This window comes from Ciconia boyciana, chromosome 1 (assembly GCF_034638445.1).
Source record: "Ciconia boyciana chromosome 1, ASM3463844v1, whole genome shotgun sequence".
Lineage (NCBI taxonomy): Eukaryota > Metazoa > Chordata > Aves > Ciconiiformes > Ciconiidae > Ciconia > Ciconia boyciana.
The window spans coordinates 133,267,979-133,289,460 of record NC_132934.1 but is presented as its reverse complement, the minus strand read 5'-3'; the positions used below and the strand labels follow the sequence as shown (position 1 = coordinate 133,289,460).

Genomic DNA, 21,482 nt, shown 5'->3' with positions numbered 1-21,482 from the left:
GAGTGTAAGATCCTTTCCTCCCCATGCTCTCCACAAGTTTATTTTTATTGCTTATTTTTCCTCTGTTTGACTCTCAGTCTCTCTACATGTCTGTCTTTCATCATATTAATTCTGCTAATCTGTGCAACAAGGTACCTAAAATTCAATGCCATTTTACAGGATAGTTTGACGAGACCTGTAGAGTTGCTGTTGCCTACCTGGAGAATAACATGGCGAGTATGTTTGTCTGTTTTACTACTTTCAGGTTTTGCACTCTCAGACATTTTATCCCTTTTGGTAACACACAGCAGGCACTTCTATTATTGATGCCTTTTAGTGCTGGGAGTTAGAGTCTCAAATTTTATTCTGGTTTTTGAGGACAGGGCTCAGTAGGACATCCTAAGCTGCACTGTTGCTACAGCAATTTCAGCTGTAAAGCTATAGGTAAGATCAAGTTGCATCTAATCTAGTTGTGTCTTCTAGTTTAGTTTGCTGCTTCTCAGGGGAGGGGTTAGGAGCTACAGAAAAGGTGAGACAGAGCATAATTGAAGTCCACACCAGATTACCTTCAGCTAGACTGCTCATTACTGATCCCCCCGGGCATTACACTAGAGCTCAGGTAGTTGAGCTCACTCCTTTCTGTCAATCTCATGCCCCCCACTACTGAGATCAGGGAGTTTTTCTTACATATTTCATGCTGGAGCAGAGGTCTGCACTTGTCCTTGCAGGAATACGGATAAAACAGTGGAAGATGAATTTGATTTAAGTGACTCGTTCTCAGCAGCACAAATATATACTTGACAAATACTGAGATATATAGGAACACCAGAAGAATCGTTTAAAGCTAATCCCATGATTCGCCTTCTATCCCCTCATTTGATGAAACCCAAATTTTTCAGCTGTTAGCTGTCAGCTGATCAATCAGCTGGGTGTGTTGGCAATAAAAACAACACTCCAACAGGGGATTTGTAGCAAATTGATAGCACTGAAATCTTTTTATAGTAATGACAGTAGATATATATATCACTGGATTATCAAAGATGAAATGCAATAAAACAAGATTGTCTAATATATCTTAGTTGGCTTCTTCACTGACTTCTTTCCTTTCTAAAATATCCCAGCTACTTGGAAAATACCTTAAACTTTCATAATGGCATCATATAGAGTTCAAATTTAAAAATTACTGGAAGAAGATCTCTCTTCCCCTTAAAACTGTGGGCAAAGATACTGATACTATTGTGTGACTCTGCCAAGTAATCAAACTGTGTTTATGTAAGTGTTCTCTTTTATGAGGAAATCTTGCCTGCGCTGGAAACAATAGCAAAGTATTCATTAACTTTAATGGAAACAGGATTTCCCTCTTACTTTTATTATTTGGGTTTTTTTATGGAGAAGCTATTGGAAATGATATGAATTGAGTTGATCATATATAATACTGAATGGTCTATAAAAATAGACAGATACATACCTGTGCATAGACAGTAAAAAGTAATCAGTGTTACAAAGAAAATATTGTCTGATTGCATTAGAAGCTGTAAATTCAATAAGAGGGTCCTCAATACACTAATAAATTCTTTAGAATAGACAGTTCCCAATACTGCAGAATACATACAGTGTACAAGATTTTAATGTAGCTTTATGAACCTCCCTTTCCAATGCTTGGATTTTTTCTTTGGGTACTGATTTTCTTCCTCTGTTCTAGACTACATTCTCTTTTTGTCTGGAAGGAGAAAATTGGTTTTGCTGGGTTGACTTAAACCTTTGTCATAGGATGTTTCCACCCCTAAAAAAAAGCACTAGCATTTAAGGACCACAAAAATAAATATATATTCACCCAGCAATTTTCCACAATGCTTCAGTTTTAAAGATAATGATAGTATAACTGCATCTGAACATAGGTAGATTTCTCTAATCACTACACATATAGATTATGGTTTCCAGCACTGCACTGCTAGTAGCAAGTAATAAAAATATCCAAGTGATAGATTGAGGTATGGGTTGTTGTGTAATGGAAAGCTGATCTTGATGACATACAAAAGGAACTTCAGAACAAAATTTCTCAGAGAAAGGAAAATGGCACAAGACTATGAAGCTGACATGATACACAAGTGAAAATACATGATACACGTGGTGAAAAGATCCAGATGTCATATTTTAGGTCCAAGACTCTTAAATGTCTGGAAAGATTCTCCTCTGAAGGTGCAATGCCTCTAGCTAAGTGCCGAGTGCCATGTTTTTATCAGATGGGTTCACATGACTCCATCATCTTGGAGCATAGCTCAGGGTATGATGCTTTGGTTCCTGACTACATATAATAGGGTGAAAATAGTTCACACATTTGTCATGATGCAGTTTAGCATCTGTAGCTACACAATATTCCCCACTTTCAGAGTCAGAATTTAGTGGCTTCATAAACAGATCCATATGGCCTATAGTTTTATTAAACTATAATGATTCTTTTCCATAGCATATATCTTCAGCAAGGCCCAAGTATGAATCACTCCTCTTGCTATTTTGTTTTGTGCAAGTGGATTGTGCACTCTTTATGATCTGCCTGGTTGTTATTTAGGTCTTTTCTCTGCAGGTTTTAGTTCACAGTGACACGTTCCATCATTACTAGCAAAATGGGATCTTTAGCTCAAGAAAAGTATGTCAGTGGCAAATAATCAACAAAACTCATATTTTCTACAGGCATAAAAAATTTGAAATCACTTCACCTTTAACTTTTAAGGTGTATTATTTACTGCTGCACCGACAATCATCTATACGATAGAAGAGGCATTTCGTTTATTTTGTTTTCTCTTATTATAAGGTCTAAGCGAGGTTGTTCATTATAAAGTTTACTGTGGCTCTACTGCAGCTCTTTAATGTGATCACAGTTCATGGAAATTGCATCTTCTTGAGTCTTTGCCTTAGAAAAACCTGTCTTCTCCACTAGCTGTTTAGACTATATGAGTATACTTCTTGATTTGAGTTACACTAGTGTTCACGTGCCCAATCTTTCTTCTGTCTTTGGACTGTATAGAACAGTCTTCAAAATACCAAGGAACTAAACTGATTTTTTTTAAAAGCTATTTTAAGTGTTTCTCTCTCTTAAAATAAAAGAATGATTGCAATGTCTACCGTGGTCACAGTTTGACATGTTGATGTCTTGCATTTGTCTTTTGATCTGTGTTACTGTATAGACAAAACCATCCCATTCTTTTTGGTCTTTTGAGAAATACAATTGCTGCTGTAGCCTGTTGTGAAATTAATTTTATAAATTTGCTTTCTATTAAAAGGCTGGATACCTAAGACAACAGGGGATATAATTAAAAACCTTTTAAAAAAAATAATGGACATAATAAAGTTAGCCAAGCAATTTCAGACATATGGTTTGTGTAACTGAGAAATAATGAAGTGATGCTTGTAGAGGTCCATGCTGGCATCTGCTCTGAAATGCAATAGAGCATTTGCAAAGTTTAGAAAGACAGATAAATAGGAAGATCCTTGGAAGACAAAAAGTATTCACTCTATCTACCAATATAGTCAGAGCACATTAGGACTTGAAGGGGAGCGCGAAGGGAATGTTTCACTTGGCATGAAAGAGTGTAACTCACCCACACCCTTACTTCTGCAAACAATAGCTCAACAGCTCCGAGTACTTGGCAAGTTAAGCCATGCAGGCAGTAGGAGGTATAGAGATTATGTAATTCATCAGCTATCTCCCATTTTCATTAAAATGGGTCAACACAGCTTGTATATAAAGTCTACTACAGGCCATATTTTCAGCTTTATCTATAATTGCCTTGTCCTGCTATGCTCAATACTTCTCAATACCTCCTGCTGCTCAATACTCAACATAGCTTTTTCTGGGGGTGAAAGGCTTATATTTTGTGGGCTTGGCTTCCCTTAAGAGAAGAGATTGGAGGAGGTTTGAAGACTCCAGAGCATGGCTGTCAAAGGCAGCTGAAAATGGTGCTAAGGAGAGTCAGATATGAAATGGAAACTTACTGTGAAGAACTGGCTGCTCCTGGGCACATCCGAAGGAACTGCAGCCTGACCAGGGTGGTTTTTGGGAAAGAGGGAATAGTTAGCGCATGGTGCTGATGGATTGGTACAGCCACCTGCTTGGCTTACACGGAGCAGGAGAGCACTGAGTATGGGGCTTACATTTTGCTGAGTTTCTGTTTTCTCTGCATCTGTCATTTTCTATTATTTTCAAAGTTGCCTTTAAATAGAAGTAGAAGCTACCTTAAAGCCATATTGCCCCCTGCATTTATATTCTAGTATTGCTCTGAGCACAGAGATTAAATAAACCAGGATCAGGCTCATATTTTTCCTCTCCTTATCTCCCTTGCTCCTTTATATATCCCAAATAAGTGTGATCTGTTCATCTGTGACCCACTTTTATAGAGATATTTGCCTAGGCTTACGATCTGATAGCTTCTTAGTAATGACAGCTGACTGTTTTGCAAATCTCTTGTGTAGTATTTCTTGACTATGTATAAAGATTTCCTTCCTGCGATTTTTTTTTTGCTGTATTTTTTAAAGTCCCTCAAAAGTGTATCCATATGGCAGTTATTCCATTATCTACCTCCTCCTGATTTTTTAAGAGGATTGGCTGTGTACAACAGTTATCCTCCTGAGATTATAACTAACTTCTCAACTGTTTACTGGCCTTTATCTTTGGTATAGCCATAAAATAATTTTTAAAGGAAGTATACTCTTCAAAAGTTTAATTCATTATGATTATTCCTGCTCTTTCAGAAATGAACAGCTGATATATTTGCTGAAGCAGACCTGTGTGATGCCACATTTATGGAGTGCTTTCTCAGAGCAGAACAATATGTTATAGCTTTAGCCACAAAGTGCAATCTAAAAATAATTCTGCTTTGCTCCAGAGACGTGTGTGGATTGATTATTTTTCTCCTTCAGAGGTGATTTAAGCTATTAAAAAGTAGGATGAGTTCAAGAAAGGGAAATGTGATTAGATCAGGTGGATTTTATCTTTATGAGCTTCCGGCTTTCTTGTAAGAATTGTTAGTTTTAGCTTTGAAATAAATCACTTATCACTTGCATATTTAAATAAGACTTTACTTGTGGCAAACAACTAATGTTGAAGTTTTAATGAGGAGTGGGAATGAAAAACATGACTGTCAGGTAACTTTAGTTAATCTTATTCAAGATGGATCTGTAAGTGCTTAACGCAGCTGTTCATTTTCTTTGGCATTGAAAGCACATTTCACTTAGTTGCTACAGTTAGCAGCCAATCTAATAAAATACCTTCAGAACCTGAACTTTAGATTCACGTTGTGCGCAAGGTGTGAACCCACAAGGAAACAGAAAGAAATGGGCAGGCTGTTTCCTGAGTTGCCAGGCTTCGTGGAAGGCCAGCACGTTCCCGATAACGCGGCAGGCCTTGGTGATGCTCAGGGAAGGTGAGGGGCGGTTGCAGGGATCCGCTCTCTGGGGCTCCGTCTCACTCACTAGCCAGTTTCTGAGATGCCTCAGCCGTGATCCGCTCCGCCTGACCTCTGCCATCCTGCAGCACGCCTCTCCTGCAATATGTTCATTCCACAAAGGACAGCCATTTAACCCTGGTTAACGCCTCTCCTGTCCACCTTTGGCAAAGCTTCTTAAATGACTGCAATTTCTTTGTCGTTGCCTCTTCCCAATATGCAAGTAGTCAGGAACGCCAGTGTCTCAGCTGGCCTTCAGTCAAGTCCTGGAAGCAACTGAGATTGTAATTACCTGTGAGATCTCTGGATTAAGTGCAATAGCAACATTGCTGCAATGACAGCAACGTTAACTGAATTTTTGAAAACTTTTTTAAATTTTAAATTAAATACGAAACAGAGGAATACTACAACTTGCACAGTGTATACTCTGTCATGGTTTGAATACTGAATGCATACAGTAGTTTAAAAATACAAGACAGTCCATGATTTAAAGTTTTTTAATGCTGACCCACAATTTCAATCTTTAGTGTCTCTTAAATTCTCTTGAAGACAGTCCTAACTCAATTGATGAAGTTGCCAAAGGTGGGCTGTAGGTTTTGGAAGCTGGCTAGAAAGCATCTAAAATGTCTGATATGGGAGGTTTTTTGAAAATGAGCAAAACCCCAAATCAGTTCAAAGTTTGTTAACATCAATAACTCGGACGTAACAAAAAGTTTTCATATAAATTGTCATCATTTGGTGTTTCCAAAATGCACAAATGGGCAGCACAAAGCTGGCAATAGTGCTGTTTCAATATGGTATCACTTTAAAAGGTTCTGTGCTTTTGAAGATTTCTTCATAACCACTGAAATTGTAAGCATGACTATACTATATTTAGGGATTGTGAAATAATTCTGAAATAATCCTTCACAAGGGATAAGAGAGTGGTAACAAGCCAGGGAATGCACACAGTGCATTTTGTCACCAACAGTGATTCATGTTTGGGGTAGACCCAGAGGCTATGTCTAAATAGGGGACCTGGAATCACTGCCATACTTATAGGTCAAGAATTGTACTGGGGCTGTCTCCAGAGGAGATACAAATTGCTGACAGCGGTCCCACTCTTCTCCTGCGTCCACAGAAAATGGGGCAGATGAAGCACATTTAGTTCCCCAGTTTGTACAGGCCAGCAGTTAGATGCATAGCATGAATAAAACATTATCGTTCTCATGGATGTCTATAATTCTCATCATTTCATCTAACTGCGGAGTTATACTCAGGAATTTAATAGTAATACGTGTCTGATTTATTGGCCTGGCTGGAAGTCAGTGGAAGGCAATCAGCAGCAAAAATGCCCATTAGTATTGGCATACAAAGAAGCTTTCACCAGTTGTGCTGCAAACCTAGTTTTCCCTTCTGAAGAACACCAGAGATATTCAAGCAGAACATTTCCAAATTAGTTGTAGCATTATTCAGAGAACAGAAGAATTTAAGTGGAGAAGAAAATCAGCAGTTGTCTTGGTTGTCTCTTGAATGGGAGGTTATCTTGAAAGAGACTGGCAATAAGAGTTATTAATTGTGGTTAGGGCTGTTTTGTGAGAAAGGTTATATAGTAAAATTTTGACTAAACTTTTTCTTTACAGATGAATGGGATTATTTTATCATAAAGTGCTGATAAAGCTGGAAACTACAATGAAAGCTCACACCAAAACCGTATTAGACATGGGTATTTTCTTGTATAGTGAAGAGGAAGGAACTGATTTTTTAAAATGTCCCTGTTTTCTGGGATGGGGATTCTGAACTTCCATATGTTTAGAGAAAGGCTTTAATAGATCAAGAGTTACACTACACAACAGGCAAACTAAATCACTTGCTCACACCCCACACATGGACATGCTTTGGGGAACATTCTTTGTTCTATTAAATGCTAATTTCTGCACACAGGACAATTTTTTGAGGGGCCAATTAGCAAACTGAGGGGTTTCTCTGGGTTTTATATTCCCAGTCTCAGTTCTGATTGCAAGTGGAATTTCCTGTGCATTTCTCCAGAAGTTGAACGCTTGCTTTCGCTCTCTCTTCCCTCTCATGATGTCACATTTTCGATGAGATAATGACTAAATGAAAACACTCACATTTCCAAGGACACCAGCCAACAACGTTTCATACCAAGTAAAACTTGCAGATATTTATCATTCTTTGTCTGTTTCATCCTGATAAGATTGTGTTTCATGAAATGTTTTTCAGTGGAGCAAGGACACGGGTGCCTGGTGTCCCATCAGCACGGTGCCCCAGAGAGACGGGGCTGCGCAGGAAGGATTGGGCCCAACACCATCTCCTGGCTCCCTTCGCTTTTCTTATCATCAAGCTCAGAAGTTCAAAGCCCAGTGCTGATGGTGGTGCACTTGTTTTTCCTGCTGAGTGAACATAAGATGGCCTAAAAAAAGGGAATCTTTCAGCATAATGACATTATCTGGCAGGGTGGTTGACTACTGGGGAAAGAGCCTGTTACAGCTTTTGCTATCGTGTTTCAAGGTTTTGCCTCTTTTTCTCTCCCACCCTCCCAATAACAATGATGTAATATATTAAATTAAGTGGTAACAATGTATGAAACTGTGGTTATCATAAAATATTTACACCCCTGGAGTGTTGTAAACTCACTAATTAACCATAGGTAGTCTACAATTATCCCATGGTAATTACCCTAATTGGAATTGGCTCGTTATGGGGAATAGAATAGAATTTGTTTTCTGTTTAGTGCTGAAGAATAGAGTTGGCAATTAACTAAAAGCAGCAGCCGCTTCATCTGACTTACTTAAAAAAATTAAATTGCCCTCTTAGAGCCTGTCACTGTTCCCACAATCTGAGCAGTTTTACAAACAAACCCAACAATCAGATCCAGTTTCCAAAGTGTGCGTACTTTCATAACCTTCTCTCTGCGTCAGCATTATCAATGAATCGGGTGATTAATAACCATGATGCACAGAGGTCCATGAAAAAACCAAGAAGGGCTATCCGAAGAACTCAGAGATTCACAAATCATTTGCTCTGTGAAGCTATTAGAGGAGTTGTGGGAGCAGAGAGAGAGAGCACACACTTTCTTTTGCTATGGGAATTATTCAACAGTGGAGATGGAGAGGCTCTCCACCTTGTTAAAGCATGACAAGCAATATTTCTGATCAGGCTTTTCCTCCCCTGGCCGTTGGGAAATCTTGCAAGTGTAAGACCCTGGGCTATTTGCAAGGGAGCAATCCTACGCCTGCGGAGCTGTCGCAGGCTAACGGGACCCCTCGCATAGCCCAGGGCACTTGGCAGTCACCCCAAATGCTCGCTCCCAGGCCCCTGCTAGCAAGAGGGTGCAACACTCGTGTGCAGGACGCTGCGCGTGTACCCGTGCGAAGCACTAAACACAGCCAGTGCACAGGAGGGTGAAAATCCTGGCTCCCTTCCCAAGCATTGCCAAATGCTGGAAACAGGCATGTTTATGTCTGGCTAGTAAAACTAGTGCCTCTCCTCCGTCGAGGCTGGCAGAGGAGCATGGGGAAGGAAAGGTCACCTGCTGTCCGATACCATCCTGAACCAAAGCAGAGATGGGATTTCTGGACTAGACTGATCCCTGCTGGCCAAGGCTGCGGCCAGGCACACAGCTCTGCTGCTGCTCAGCTGAGTAAAGGTGCTGCTGTCCCCAAATGCCTGTCCCTGCCCCTCCTTCCCCACCAGGCAGCCCTGATCCCTTACACCCACCAGCGTCTGGGTGCTGAGAGTATGGGGGAGCAGGAACAGCTTTACCTGTGGCTGCTACTGGCAGAAGAGGATCTGTAATTGCAGCCCGAGGACTGGGGACAGCACGCCGCCACTGTGAGGAATCTCCTGTTTCTAATTTTATTTTCCTATCTGCTCGTAAATGTCATGAAAAATTAAATTAAAAAAAGAAGTGTAGGGTGTTACAAAGTCCTGTCATAAAAATGTATCTTCTAAGTCATAAATTAATGATTTGTTTTCTCCATCTGGTTTGCCTGATACAAACAGGAACAGTTTGCTTTTGCTAAGAGTGGCAATGCCTCTGCTGAAATGATCTTGTGGAAATAGGAAGACGCAAGAGGAAAACATTCAAGTAGCCTGTATCAGTCTGCACACTGCTACAAACAGAAGGAAAGTGCACAAAAGGAAATATGACTTGGAGGACAAACACATCTGGCATGTTATTGATTACTCTGTACCATACAACGTGTCCTCAGCTGGTAAGTATGTAGCTGTTTTCCACAGTTCATGAAAACCCACTGGTTTTTGACTTTCCTCCTAAAAGCATGACCTGCCTACCTTTCTGTCATGTCTTTCACAACTTTCAATGTTGTTGGCTCTTCAGGCCGTACTTTCCAGCGCTGTTTTTATTTTTTCCAGCAGTTACACTAACTGCCACCTCCAAAGGGGAAACTAGTATTGCCAGGTATGAATGAGGTTAACTGTGAAAAGCAAGAAAAGGAAGAAGCAGGAGATATGCCTGAGCAGTATTTCTACAACACTTCCGAAAGGAAATACATCCTTATGCTTTGGAGACAGTGAACAAGGTGGCTTTTGGTCAGAGTGAATGACATAAGGCCTGTACATCTAGATAAATGATTTTTTTTCTTTATTGCAGAAATCAAATCTATCTAAATCACTTTTCTCTGTTTTTCAAGTATCTTGAAGTTGGATGCTAGCAAAAATTTGTAGCTAGATGTTAGCTGTTTGCCTGCGGTTATGCCTGGGAAAAAGAGGTAGGGCTACTGTACAGGGAAGTTGTTGGTGAGGTTTTCTACATCTGCTGGTGGCTTTCAGAGGACCTTAGGACCAGCAGGGGGGGAAATACATTGGTCTAATCAGGAGAATTAGCCTTGAGTCTTACCATGATTGTTGCTCCTCTTCCAGCCTCTAACCAAGGTATCTTGGGACTTTAGTTGTTGGAACTAAGGTGAGTGGAGTCATACTCAGGAAAGAGATGAGATTATAGCAAACAGTGTTTTTGCTTGTTAGGATCTCAGAAGGAAGAGAGAGTAAGAAAGGGCAAATCTCTGTGCAAAGACTAGTCATGGAGTGCATTGAAAAATTATGTCTGTCTTTTATAGAAATATTATAAAAATTGTATTAAAAAAAAGTATGCACATGCATGTCAAATTTAGCTTTTCATTGTTCTCCCTTAGCTCATCCACTTGTTTCTGCCTCTTGTGTTGTCCCTTGTCTAAAGCAGCTTCATTTCAACAGTCTTTTCTCTGTCAAAATCTTCTTTTGCACCCACGCGTCCTCCAGTAGATCTCAGCACAGTGTCACTGGCGTGAGACACCCTGATCAGGCTCCCCAAGGGATGGAAATCCCGGGCAGGTAGCTTCATTGCCAAGGAGCGCTGCAAAGTGATCGGTCAAATCAATCCCCTCCTGTTGTGTTGTCCAATATGTTTATGTTTTTATGAAGGAGCCAGTTGACTTAGTGAGTCTCTATTTTTAGGTTTGTGCTAGCAGCTCTTGGGAATTTACATTGAAGATGGAGATGAAAGGATGTCTGTCAAGGTGAAGGTCTGCATATCCAAAATGGAGTTGGCTTCCTGGCCAGTACTCCCACAGGGACTGCAGACACGCAGTTTATGAGTGGTGTGGATTGTCACAAGAGCCTAAATACATACACTTGATAGTTTTTCTATTTGCTTGTTTTTGAAATACCCAAAGTTTTTTAGCTTGGACAGGCATCAGTTGCATTTTATGAGCTTGTCCCCCTTCAATGTTGAGTAGCATACACAGAGAGATACAATAGCAAAGAGGGAAAACCAAACACAATGTCTAGAAGACTGCTCGGAAACGTCTATAAACCAGAAAGAGGTTTAGATAAAACGTCTAGATGAACATAGCCTCCTTCGGGATTGCATAGCAAAGGGCAGTGCCATCCAGAAATTTTCACACCAGTTCTCTACAAGGTAATTCTGATTCTAGAAGGGACCTGGTCGTCACAGCATGACCCTGCCTTGGTTCACTACCCTTCCTAAGCAGCAGGAGGTTATATTTGCATCGATAATCTCCTTGCTCGCTTGGCAATAGCCTTCTCCAACATCCAGTGTTAAGGGTTAGTCTGGGCATCTTTACATGATACTGCATTGTGCTATATAAATATAATATTTTTTTTCTTTTGAAATAAATGCAACTGCTTAATAATTGCCAAGAGGACATTTAGGTTTTGCTTTTTATTTTGAAATATAAATAGATGCTTCAGTTCTCTAGTCTAGTAAAAAATACCATCTTTTTAATGGGCTCAGACATGTTGTTAAATCATTATAGATGTTACCACTGTATTCCCATTTTTCCTTAAGTTATTCATTTGTTCCAGCACTCCTTCTTTTGGCAAGAAACTCACTTGCATAAGCTGTTGGATCAGCTTTTCACTGGTTTTGAACTCAGTGATTTTTTGCTTCAGCAAAAATAAAGAGCTGAGTAAAAGAGTTTTTAGTTTAGAAGTATTTCTTCTCCTTCAGGATTTTGGGTGTCCATTAACTCCAGCAGGAATGGAGACGCTTAGCACTTTGCAGCAGTGACTTGCTAAACCAGAGATGCTTCTGTAACTTTGTCCAGCTTCCAAGGAGCTGTGCTGCTGCAGTGTCATTCCCACTTGTCCTTTGTTTCTCACCCTGTGCTTTTCTGACTTTTTTTTTTAAGCAAAGGCATTGGTTTTCCTGGAAGGAGCTACAAAACCTACCCCTCCCTCCGCCACAAACATCCTACAAGATGTAATACAGCTAATTTCTCAGAAGTGTGCTTATTCTTTTTAGTGGGCAAATAAAGTACTGTTAATCACTAGTGGGTGTTTTAGCTAAATGAAAGCCAACCTCATGAGTGAGTGATGCCCAGCAGGTGAATTAGTTGATTCTTTCAGTTGTTAGTTGTTAGTTGACATTGCTTGCAGCGACTCCTTCCTTGCTTTGCTTGCATAGAGTACTAGGGAAATTTGTAACCAACAAGGAAAATATTTATTAAAATTATAATACCACAATAGCTTAAGAAATTTTTACCTTCTAGGGATTCATTCTAAAGCAGTACATTACAATGGAAAATGCAGTCCTCTGCAACAGATAGTGCAGTAAAGAAAACCTTGAAGTGCTCTTGAAAGCTCTCAGTGATTCCTCTTATGGAGCATGTTGAATATAATGATGGTGACAAGTGATTCACATTGCTCTGTCTCATAGATATCAAACTTAACTGCACAGCTGGCTCTGTGGGGTTTTGTAACACTTCTGTTCACCTCGGTAGATCCAGGTTCCAGATGGAAAATTTAAATTCTGTGAGAGAGTCCATGTGAAAACCTTGTGTCCCTGAAGCCAGGCTGACTTCTGTCTCCAGCTTCTCAGGGGACAATTGTTTCATGCTTTCATCTTCAGGAGATTTCAGTCTTAATGTGAACTTGATTCCAGGCTTTAGACATCCTTTACAGCCTACAAGGCATGAGGATAAAAATTTGGATCTGATCCGTTCTCAGCCAATAGCTCACTTCTCTGTTGATGGCTGTTGAACATAGCCCACTGGATGCAACTCTGTCTCAGAAAGTCCCTATGCTAACAGTTGCTAGGAGTTGAGAAGGCAAAACAGGGGAAATACAACTAAAGACACGTTACTTACAGCCTTGTCCTAAGTCTCCATTGCTGACACTGTCCAGGACAGTCTCCTGGGTTGAATGGATCTTTGCTCTAACCCAGCAGGACTATTCCTGTGTGCTTTGCTGGGTAAACAATCCAACTTCTGTGCATCTCCATTTCCAGGTCTAGAAAATGGCGATAATTACTCACCTTGACCATGCGTACATGACAGGCAAACCAGGGCAGACTTCTAATAATACTCAGGCATCCAAAGTGGCAAACTATCACATAATAGGGTTTTCAAAAGAACACAGGTATCTAACTTCCCTTGGAGTGAATCACAGTGAATCACTTTGAACGCTTGCTGCTCAAACAATTGGGGCTCAGCTCCCGAGGGTTGTGTGAAAGGGGTCTGCACAAAGCTTTGGCTCTTTCTTCTTGCAAACACAGATGAGATCTTTTTTTTTCTCCCTTAAAAATGAGACTACTTGTGTTGGAGTTTTTCACCGAAATGAAGACTTATATACACAGGCTGAAATAACACCCCCTTTTCAGTTGCCTACTGTTGCTCCATACAGTTAGCTGACTTTTCAAGAGGCTTAAAGATTAAGATACTTTAGTTTGCAACTCCCTTTCTTTTATCAAGTCATGGTCACAAATGCAGCTTTATAAAGGCATCTGGTTGATATGATTCAGAATGCATTTTACAAAACCACTTGGCTCTGTGGAGAGAATTGATTTCTTTGTCAGCAAGAGTGATTGACAGTCAAACCCACATAATCTAAAAGGAGATGCAGAGACAGGATCTGACAGTCCATCACAACAGACCTCTCGAGTTAGTGAAGTCCTGTGCAGGAACCCTGCACTGGGCTCACTGATGGGGGCAGGCATTTAATCAGGTGATGAAGGCATGTTATGAGACAACGTGACGAAGATGGCACAGGGAAATCGTGTGCCGTGGGAGAGGCTGTTGCTGGAGCATCTGTCTCTTGAGTGGTGCCTGTCCCTGGCTGCGGTGCAGCCCCCCTTGCCCAGGGAAGCCAGGCACCAGGCACAGCTGCTCAGAGGCCCTGGCTGGTGGGTGTGAAGGGGAGTACAGAAATGAGTCTTGTGATCATGTGTGGGACTCGATGGGTCTGGCACCACCTCAAGCAGATGTTCTTGGTCCCTGTTTCAGTGGGCTGAGCTGGAAAACAGCAGCAAGCCTTGGCTCAGCAAGGCTCTCTAAGCTCTACTGCGAGCATGGCCAAGTCCTGTGGAAGTCGATTCACAGTGCTAGAGTCTTCACTGGAGCCTTCATCCTGGACAACTGTTCAGAAACCTGGATGAATCATGTTACCAGTGCTAAGCATTGAATCATACACCTACCAAATCTGTCAGCAACAAAATTTATAGGTAAAAAATAAGTTGGTACACCTCTTTAAAATGTTGGCAGCATTTTATCAGGATAAGTATTTGGATCTTATAACCATATGAGCTTTCCAAAGTATTAATTTAATTGCCCAGCCACCTTCTTATCTAATTTGCCCCTAGCCATATCTTAAAAATGATTTAAACTTCAAAGACGATAGTGATCCCACATGCACAAAGACACTTGGAAAAACTATTTCTTTGAAATGTAACTGATTACAAACTAGTGTTGATTGCCTGTGCTTTCCTTGCAGCATTAGCTTTTCTGTGGGCATGGAGCGCTCTTGTAATTTGTCAACTGCTACCACTATTTAGGATCAGTTAAGCTTTCTCACATTAATTAAAAACTGTAATTAAATAACCCAAAAGCCCCTCACTATGACTTAGTCTCAGACTGTGCATCTGGCCCTTGTTTGAGATGGAGGGGGAAAAAAAAAGTGAAGTTATGTCAGAAATTTCCGGGATGTTTTCTTTTGATTATCCCATAAAGGCACTCTGCTGAAATGGTAATGGCTGGGAAATAAAAGAGAGACAGACATCTTTCACTGAGGTGGAAAGGACTGTGGTAAATCTTTCTGCTTATGTTGCATTTTGATCTCAGAGTGCGGTACAGGACTAACAGATCATGAACAGAAGGTGCAAAATAATTAGTCTTTTAAAATATCTTTTAATTATAGCCCTGTAAAAGTCTTAGTGAACTTTATTTAAAAAGATTCCTCTCCTTGAGGAGACGTGCACTCCACTCTAACTCTCCCATATTGACAAAAAAGGGGAAGACGAGCATTAAAGAAGCAGATTTACTCTTCCAAGTGGTTACCACTGCATTTAATAGCTGTATATTTATATATTTTAAAAGATTAGGGTGTAGCTTCTGAGTACATTTGGGAAAGAAAGAAGAGCTCTGTGCATAAGCTTTATCATATTGCACAAGAAGTGTCTCCACTAATTAAATTTGGCCACTTTTATGTTGTTTTAGTGACCACATAAAACAGGGAGGGTAGGATACCTCAACTTCTGTCTCCTGATGGAGATGACATACATGTTGTAGCTAAAGCTTTCTAACAATTAAACTGTCCTGATCGTAACATAGAGATATATTTCCTCATAACTCCCCATCTAGATTCCATGAGAGCTGTTCAAAAACATTTGTTGAACAGCTGTCTCTAGAAAGAAGAGTGTGCTAGTGAAATGTATTTCTTAAATTGATACAGATTTCAGTGGATTGCTGTTTGGAGTTATTTTTAGAGAAAAAAGGTTTTGGAGTGAAAAATTTATCACTTCAAAATACACTTTGTTTTTCTACAAAAAAGAGGTTCAAAATGGTGTTTATTGAGCTGAAAATTTGAAGTCATACAAAGTAATTTTTTGAAGGAGGCAATATTTTGTGATAACTGCTGGCTTTAGAGTTCAATTTAGTTTGAAAGAAAAAAAGATTATCTTTTCCGTGACAGAAATCCCCTTTTTATCAGCTCAAGATTCTTATTTCTGTCATGGTAGATGGAAATTTTTTTTTCTTGATCAAAGCAAAAAGGTAATTGCTTTGTTTATTTACCTTTCATTTATTCCTATGCTGTAAACATGTTCAATTGAAAAACATAGCTCCCTTATTAAGAGGCTGTGATCCCACTTGTGAAATCATAGAGTCATAGAATTACAGAATGGCTTGGGTTGGAAGGGACCCTTACTTACTTACTTACTTACATCTAGTCCGACCCCCATGCCATGGGCAGGGACATCTTCCACTAGATGAGGTTGCTCAAAGCTTTGTCCATCCTGGCCTTGAACACTTTCAATGATGGGGCATCCACAACTTCTCTGGGCAACCTGTTCCAGTGGCTCACCACCCTCATTGTAAAAAATTTCTTCCTTATGTCTAATCTAAACCTACCCTCTTTCAGTTTAAAACCATTACCTTGTCCTGTCACTACAGGCCTTGGTCTCTCTCCATCTTTCTTATAAGCCCACCTTTATATAACAAAAGACCGCAATAAGGTTTTCCTGGACCCTTCTCTTCTCCAGGCTGAACAACCCCAACTCTCTCAGCCTTTCCTCATAGGAGAGGGATTCCATCCATCTGATAATTTTTGTGGCCCTCCTCTGGACCCGCTCCAACAGGTCCATGTCTTTCCTGTGCTGAGAACTCCAGAGCTGGATGCAGTACTCCAGGTGGGGTCTCATGAGAGTGGGGTAGAGGGGGAGAATCACCTCCCTCGACCTGCTGACCATGTTTCTTCTTATGCAGCCCAGGATACAGTTTGCTTTCTGGGCTACAATCGCACACTGCTGGCTTATGTCTGATTTTTAATCCACCAGTATCCCCAAGTCCTTCTTCATAGGGCTGATTTCAATCCATTCATCCCCCAGTCTCTATTGATATTGGGGATTGCCCCAGCCCAGGTGCAGGACATTGCAGTTGGCCTTGTTGAACAACCTGGTTGATCAACCCATCCAGAGATCACAACACAGCAGCATTTAACCTGTAGCTGAAGCCTAAGAATCAATGGCCCTGAGAAAGCCAGAATGCGTTAGGATTGTCAACCAGGTGCTGAACAGTCTGTTTGCTACTTCCTAAAGTACAGTTCTCACTGTCTGTACAAATGCGTAACATGCAAGTTAATGCTAGGCAGGTGGATACTTTGACAGAAAAATAAATGCATCATTACTCTTCCCTCTTCCCCAAGAACACTGATAATCACAACTTGTCCTCCCCTGACACATCTGGCCTGGTGAGTTTTTGGCAAAACCTCTCTCAGGCACCCTAAAGGCTAGATCTTGACCTACCAGCCTAGCTTCCCAGACAGGAAAACAAATAAGGGGAGAGGAATTGCAGAGCCACAGAAATGTTGGATGGAAAGAAGCCCTTGTGGCCACCTAGCCCAGCCTCCTGCTCAGAGCAGGAATACTGCTAGTGCCAGATCAGCTCTGTTATGGTTTTGTCCAGCTTAGTCCAGAAGGCCAGAGATATCACCACCACTTTGGACAGCCTGACCCAGTACTGCACTAGCTTTCTATTAAGTTTTTCTTAACAACCAACTTGACCAGCAAATTGTACCAGTTGCCCTTGGTCATATTATCTGTCTCACAATACTAAGAGGGATTTGGTCATCATCTCTGTAATTGACCTCCAAGTAGGCTGCCATTACAGTGTCCCTTAGCCGTCTCTTTGCCAGCCTGAGTTGCTGCTCACAAGAAGGGAAGAGCTGGTGGCAGTGGTGGTCACCCAGGGCAGCAGGACCTCCTGCAACAACCATGAGATGCTGGAGGTCGGGGTTCAGAGGAGGGCTGGAAGGTGAGCAGCAGAGTTGGAACTTCAGGCTTTGTGGGCGAAAATGGGGGCTTATTCAGGGATTGCTAGGCATGATCCCCTGGGGAGCTGCCGTGAAGGAGAAGGGTGCCCAGGACAGCCATCTGGTTTGTAAAGGAAATGGCAACAGACCCCACTTCAGCATCCCAAGTGTTCCTTCCCTGTGCTTTTCCCTCTGTGTGGTACTGAGCTAGAGGCTCACTTCCAGTTTTATACTGGACATATACACAGTGAAAGAGCTCCTTAGCACAGAGTGTGACTGCTTCCCCTCTTCTTCTCTGCCTGTCTCTCTGCCTGATCAGCCTGTACTCATCCAGAACCATGCTCCAATTGTGGGTGCCGCATCCCACCATGTCACCACCATCCCAGTCCTGTTGTAGCCTTGCCACTGCACCTGGACTTGTGGGTCCTTCTGTCATCCAGGCTTTGCACATGAGCTCTGTACAAGCAATAGAAGAAAGCCTCTGAATGAACTTCCCCTCTGAGCAGGAATGCAAAAGTCCCTCTGGGGGCCTTCTCCCTTGCATATCTCCTCCATTTGCAGCTTCTCTTTCATCTCTGGACTTCAGCCCCTGTTCCCTGGTGAATCTAGTTTAAAGATCTCAGCAGTTCAACAAACATGGCCACACAATTCTTCTCTCTCTCTTGGTCCAGTGGGTCCCCTCCCTTCTCAGCAGTCCTTGCTCATAGTCAGACAAGACAACATGGTGAAGGAAGCTGAATCCTTGCTAGTGATCCCAGCTGTGCAGTCAGACACTGGTCTGCCAGTTGTGTCTGCTCCTTTCAGGGCCTGCCCCTGTGACTGTAAGGATTAACAAGAACACCACTTGGGCCTCCGATCCTCTCACTCTTCCTCCTGAGGCTTTATGGTCACCTTTAATCTGCTCAGGGTTTTCTGTGGCTGTATCACTGGTACCCATGTGAATGAGCAACGAAGAAGAGCCGTCTGGCATTTGCCTGGGCCTTGGCAATCTCTCTAGAGTATCATGGATCTGAGCTCCAGGCAAAGCTGCTCCAGAATCAATTCTGCTGGGATGATAGGTCTGGCTGGCAAAGGGGTGCTTCTCCTTCCTACAGAAGGGGGTCACTGGTCACTAACACTTGAAAAATCATTCTGATAGTGTTGGTCCTAATCTGAAGAGAGAGATGTCCAGCCCTGAGCCTTCCCCCAGCAGGACTTGTTCCTGTTCTGTTGCAAGTGGATGTGAGAATGAAGCCTTCCTCCTGGTGACTGAAATGATGAGTTTCCAGCTTCCCCTGTCCTGAGAGTCTTTGTCCTTTCTTGCCTTGGTCATGTCAACCTTTTTGTTCTCTGTTTTCTAGGAAGCAGGAAACTGGACGTGTGTTCACTCTGCCTGTCTGCAGGGTTCCTCACCTGGCAGGGTGCCCCTTGTGCTACCCCCGTCTTCCTAGCACGGTTCACTCATGAACATCAGAATCACCTCACGCTGCTCCTCCCATGCTGTTGACTAGGAAAAAGGAGAACTTGACATTTCGTCCAATTCTCTGTGAAATCTCTGCACATTTACTTCTGTGTAGACTAAAGGAAAGAAACACATGTTCTGTGCTTGATCTGCTCCCTTCTTCCCATGCAGGTAGATTGCAAGAATTAGAGAAGGGGAGGACCAGAGAAACACTCCTCTGGAATGGCAGTAGACACAGGGAGTCATGTAAGCACGATCTGGACTACAATGAGTCCACTGAGTGTGATCTGTGAAAATTGGTATCACCTCTTCTCCATTAGCTCTGAAGGCAGTTAACTGCAAGGTTGAATTCCTCTAAGATTGTCAGATGTAGTCATTTGTCCACCATTTCCAGCAGGCAGGAGTAGCTACACTTGGACAGGAAGGCAAAACCATGATCCAAAAGAGGAGAAGGGGATTTTGGTAGTAGTGTGAAGTACTTCTAAAGGATGTGCTTTGTGAGAGATTTATTTTATGAAATGAGATTTCTGTTTCCAAATTATAAAAGCCATAAAAAGTTATTAGAAAATGCAAAGCTGTGTACAACAGCTTCAGAGGCACTTTGGCTAATTTATGTGTGTGTATGGGAAGAAATGAAGTGCATCTTGTCCTCGCAATCACTATTTTTCAGATGGGCCAGTCCTTTCTGCATTTTCTGGACCCAAATACAGCATGTTATTTAATCACCTGAAGGTTCCTGGTGGCAAGGACAAGAGTTAAAGCAAAAACACGCTGGAGCACCTGGATCCTAGTGACACCACGGTGGTCTGAGAGGGCTCTGCTGAGTGCACGTGTCTCTGCTTCTGGAAATGGAGGAGCAGGCGGGTGGCAGCATGTCCTCACTGCATGGTTGAGGGTCAAGTTGAGAAACCTGAGTCACACTGAGGAGAACAGCTACATCCAAATCATGCAGCACAGTGTCACGTGGAGGTGCCAGCTCATGCCAAAACATACTCTGTCCATATGAAAAGACCCCTACTCTTCACAAGGCTGATTAGCTCAAGCACAGCTCTGGGCTAACACAGGGGCAACTTACACTGCCAGAGCTAGCTCTGCTTATGTTAATTGGGGCTAAATCTGTCTGTTATGCTTTATTACAGCATGTAGACATATCCTCTCATTTTTTTGTGTATGTATCTCTGATAGCATTAATTAAAACCACCCATGCCTGTCTCCTGGTGAATTTTAGCAGTTTCACATTTTAGCTGAAAGTCAGAATTCAGGATAAAAGGAAGCCATAAATAGGCAGAGTAGGGACTTTCTATTGAGCAGCCCATGCAGTCTTCTACTATGGACTCTTTGCAGTTTTTCTAGGCATATCTTTAGGTTTTTGGTTCCTTGCTTCTCAAAATCCCTGCACTAAAATGAACGAGCCCACTGATGTTCCAGTTAGTGTGTATCTGTGTTGACCACCTTTGCAGCTAGATCAAATTTTTGCCAAAATCTCCTCATCTGTGTACTGAAAAATATCTCTGCTGAGAACTGTTCAAAACAGCTGAATATACAGCCAAAAACGCATAGTCAGTCCATGGCCCAAGCCTCTTTCTAAATTGGACAGACGAGAGAGAAAACAAGATAATGGTCTTTTTACAAGTCTGTGCAGCCTCTTTACAAACATTGATTCTATGTTTCTCTCAATGAACAATTAATAGCAATAGATTTCAGAAACACGTTCTGCAGTGGTATAAACTAACATTTCAGCAGACATGAAAAAGCAAACTTGTTTCTTTCTCAATGGAGAAATACTGTAAGAAATAAAATCCTGTCTCAATCTATAAAAAGTTTCCTTGCAAGTAAGACCTCTGACATCTGATCATCTCAAACGTTTGTATCAAAAAAACTGTTTCAAATTTCTACCAGTGCTCTGCTTGAAGTATATTTGGATAACTTGTTAAGTTTGCCTGTTGATGGCTACGCTATGACCGACTGTCACTGATCTGGCCAACTAAGCAGCCTAATTCTTGGATGGAGGCCCATGTGGAAACCCTGAGTAAGGTAAGGAGAGGACAGTTTGAGTGAGATTCAAACATTAGATATCTGCAGTTCAGACGAGTACATCTTACCAAGGCCCTTTTGAAGCAATAGACACTCTGTGTGATTCACATTGCACAGGGTGAAAGAGATTGTGCGGTAGAAGCACCCAGGGCTGTGCAGACGTAGACATCTGCATTTGATGAGATGAGTACCAACCTTGGCAACCATGGAAACCAAAGTCACAGAAAGACTTTGGTCCCATTTTCACTACTGACATGAACTGGGAGGAGGGCCTATACAGGAGAAGCTACATTCTGCTTGTCATAAATGGTTAGATCTGTGCT

At 41.7% G+C, this 21,482-nt stretch overlaps 1 long non-coding RNA gene across 1 annotated transcript in view; it reads left to right on the top strand.

The window, feature by feature from the left end:
- The window catches only part of LOC140645549 (uncharacterized), a 60,684-nt gene extending 40,439 nt beyond the window's left edge, over window positions 1-20,245 (top strand). The window contains exons 2-3 of the long non-coding RNA XR_012040022.1: window positions 9,426-9,637; window positions 19,025-20,245. This is a non-coding gene — a long non-coding RNA (uncharacterized lncRNA). The remainder of the gene's footprint in view (window positions 1-9,425; window positions 9,638-19,024) is intronic.
- The last annotated feature ends 1,237 nt before the right edge of the window (window positions 20,246-21,482 follow it).